The sequence below is a fragment of the Gossypium arboreum genome, chromosome 7 (genome assembly GCF_025698485.1).
Source record: "Gossypium arboreum isolate Shixiya-1 chromosome 7, ASM2569848v2, whole genome shotgun sequence".
Lineage (NCBI taxonomy): Eukaryota > Viridiplantae > Streptophyta > Magnoliopsida > Malvales > Malvaceae > Gossypium > Gossypium arboreum.
This window is the reverse complement of record NC_069076.1, coordinates 46664148-46667615: the sequence shown is the minus strand read 5'-3', so window position 1 is coordinate 46667615 and position 3468 is coordinate 46664148. Positions and strand designations below refer to the sequence as shown.

The 3468-nt window shown below is 39.7% G+C and overlaps 1 non-coding gene across 1 annotated transcript; it reads left to right on the top strand.

Moving 5' to 3' along the window:
- Window positions 1-2651: 2651 nt before the first annotated feature.
- LOC128295698 (small nucleolar RNA R71) lies at window positions 2652-2758 on the top strand. The gene has a single exon (XR_008286257.1). It is a non-coding gene; the product is annotated as a small nucleolar RNA R71 (small nucleolar RNA).
- Window positions 2759-3468: the final 710 nt, after the last annotated feature.

Sequence of the window (3468 nt, the reverse complement as noted above, 5' to 3'; positions counted from 1 at the left end):
GATGTTGGAAGCAGTGCACGGGCATGGCGGGGAGGGCGTGTGGACTTGTAGCGGCTAGGGTTAGGGTGTTTGGGTGAGGAAACTAATGAATAGTGCATCCTATTTATAGATTTTGGGGCACACGGCCAGGGAACACTCCCATGTTCCCCAATTTTTGCCCGTGTGATTCGCGAATTTTGAATTTGGATGCATCTGATAATTTCCCCACGCCCGTATTCCTTAGGCATGTGGGTGCACACAACCATGTCGCATGACTGTGCCTGGCTTCGTTTGCTTCTCCCACGCCTATGTATCTAGGACCATGCCCATGTTAATTAAACAATTTCACCCACGATTGCTTGGCATGGCCGTGTCGCACGCCAGTGTTAATTTGACAGGTTTAGCCACGGGTTAAAGGCACGGGCGTGCGACATGCCCGTACTGTTTTGGCAGGCTCGCCCACAGCTGTGGCACTTTATTGTAGCCCGTGTTGGGGAAATATTTGCCCCATTTTCACACAGCCCTCAGCACGCCCGTGTGATTGGCCGTGTCTATGAGGTAAACCTGTATTCAAGAGCTCCGTTAGTAAGTTAGGTGTTAAACACTAAAATTTAAAGAAGTTAATACAGTTAGTGCTCGATTTTCCTCTCGAGAAGCACTTATTTATAGTCTAGGCTCGACTTACCTCTCTATTTAATGGTCATGGGGGTTCGAGGAGTTTATTCTCCTCGTTCCTGGTATCCATTTTACCAAAATAAGGTTTTAGACGGGTATTATTTACCTTAAAAATGTCGAACTTGGGATGACTTACCTTGACTGTGCCGAATGGGAAAATACTAAGTACCATAAGAGGGACATCTTCATTTGGTTTGGTAGTGACAATGTGAGGATCTGCGACATCTAATAAAACTCTATCTCCAACCATAAGTTGATTTGGAAAGGTATTGAGCTTGTTTTGGTGTAGTTTTGGTTTATCGTGTGTTTTCGGTTTATGCATCCACCAGTCATCTAGCTCCTCGACTTGTAGCCTTCAATCTTCATGAATAGGTCCTCTAATATTGCTTGAGAATGGCTCATGTGCTTTCTTCAGACTCATTTCCTTCAAACTAGGTTGAACCATATTGTCAGTTTTAGTAGAATGGTCTAAACAATCACCTTCAATTTTCGATGTGTTGCCAGAATTGCGAGCTTGAAGGGTGATTATTTTGTCTCCCACACAAAGTGTGAGCTCACCTGTGCCAACATCAATAATCATTTTAGCTGTTGCCAAAAAGGGCCTTCCTAAAATCAAAGGAGTGTTGCTGTCTTCCTCTATGTCTAAAACAATAAAGTCAACAGGAAATATAAATTTATCAATTTTAACTAGCACATCTTCAATAATACCCCTAGGAAATCTTATAGTTTTATCTGCTAATTGAATGCTCATCCTAGTCTGTTTGAGTTTCCCAATACCTAATTGTTTGAACATTTTGTAGGGCATGACGTTAATACTAGCCCCTAAATCAGCTAATGCATTATTAACATCTAAACTACCAATTAAGCAAGGAATTGTAAAACTCCCTGGATCTTTTAGTTTGTTGGGTAGTTTATTCTGTAAAATAGCTGAGCAAACTGCGTTTAGCTCCACATGTGACGCCTTGTCCAACTTCCGCTTATTTGCTAAAAGCACCTTTAAAAATTTCATTGTGTTTGGCATCTACGATAGAGCTTAAATAAACGGTAAGTTAATGTGTAATTTTTTTAAGAGTTTAAGGAATTTACCAAATTGTTCATCTGAGCTGTCTTTCCTTGTCGCGTTGGGGCATGGCATACGAGGTTTATATTCGACATTCATTGATTTGTTTTTATTATGACCTACCTCATCTTGATATCTGCTGACCATAGTTTCTTGCTTCAGTTATGGCTCAGGCTCAACGAATCCTTCTTCATCTTGAACATTAATCGCGTTGAGCTATTCCCTTGGGTTGGGTTCAATATTACTTGGCAAGCTACCTCGTGGTCATTCAGAGATTAGGTTGGAAAGTTGGCTGATCTGAATGTCGAGCCCTTGGATCAATGCTTGTTGATTTTTAAGTGCTATCTCGGCATTCTGGAAACGAGTTTCTAGCACCGATATAAACTTTGAGAGCATCACTTCAAGGTTCAGCTTCTTTTCTTGTTGGTAGGGTGATTGTTGGTAGCCTAGAGGTGGTCTCTGATTTCCTTGGCCTCCCCATGAGAAATTTGGGTGGTTCCTCCAACCTGCATTGTAAGTGTTACTATATGGATTGTTTTGAGATCGAGAATTATTACCCATGTAATTTAACTGCTCATTATCCATGTTGTGGCCATAAGGTTGGTATTCTGAATTGCTTGATCCACCTCCACTTGCTTCGCACTGCATTACTGGGTGAACCTATGAAGAACTAAGAAAACCATCAATTTTTTTATTCAAGAGTTCTACCTGATTAGAGAGCATGGTAACCGAATTGACGTTATAAACACCGGTTGTTTTTGTTGGCTTTGTCCTCATGACTTGCCACTAATAGTTATTCAGTGACATCTCCTCTAAAAACTCATAAGCATCTTCAGGTATTTTATTATTGATGGTTCTGCCAGTAGCTGCATCAACCATTTGTCGAGTCAAAGGATTCAGGCCATTATGGAATGTTTGAACCTGAAGCCAAAGCGGTAACCTATGGTGAGGGCACCTTCTCAGTAAGTCTTTGTATCTTTCTCATGCATCGTAAAGAGTTTCTAAGTCCATCTACACAAATGAAGAGATATCATTACGTAATTTAGCCGTTTTAGCCAGCAAAAAACATTTTAGTAAAAATTTTTTGATCATTTGTTCCCAAGTAGTAATTGACCCTCGTGTTAACGAGTTCAACCACTTTTTAGCTTTGTTCCTCAATGAAAAAGGGAATAACCGAAGATGAATGGCATCATCAGAAACACCATTAATTTTAAATGTATCGCATAGTTCCAAAAAGTTTGCTAAGTGAGTGTTGGAATCCTCATCTTGTAAACCATCAAACTGAACAAATTGATGTATCATTTGAATAGTGTTAGGTTTTAGTTCAAAAGTATTTGTAGCTACAGCAGGTCTAACTATGCTCGATTCAGTTCCTGTTAAAGAAGGTTTAGCATAATCATACATAGTGCGTGGAGCAGGATTTTGATTAACCGCAATTGCAGGAGGTAGCTTATTGTCTTGGTTTTCAGCCATCTCTTCGGTTGGGGGTTGAGTATCGTCCCCTTGCTCATTCTCTATGTATCTTAAGCTTCGCCTTATTTCTTTTTGGTTTCTGCCAACTATGCGATCGATTTCTTTGTCAAAGTGTAGTGGCCCTGATGGGTTTCTTCTAGTCATAAACTATAAAAAAAACCTGCCAAGAGAAAGAAAAAGTAAATTAATAAATAATAAAAAATTAAATTAAATTAAATTGCAAGAAAAATAAATGGATAAAGTAATAAAAATTGAGCGTTCCTAATATCTTAGTTCCCCGG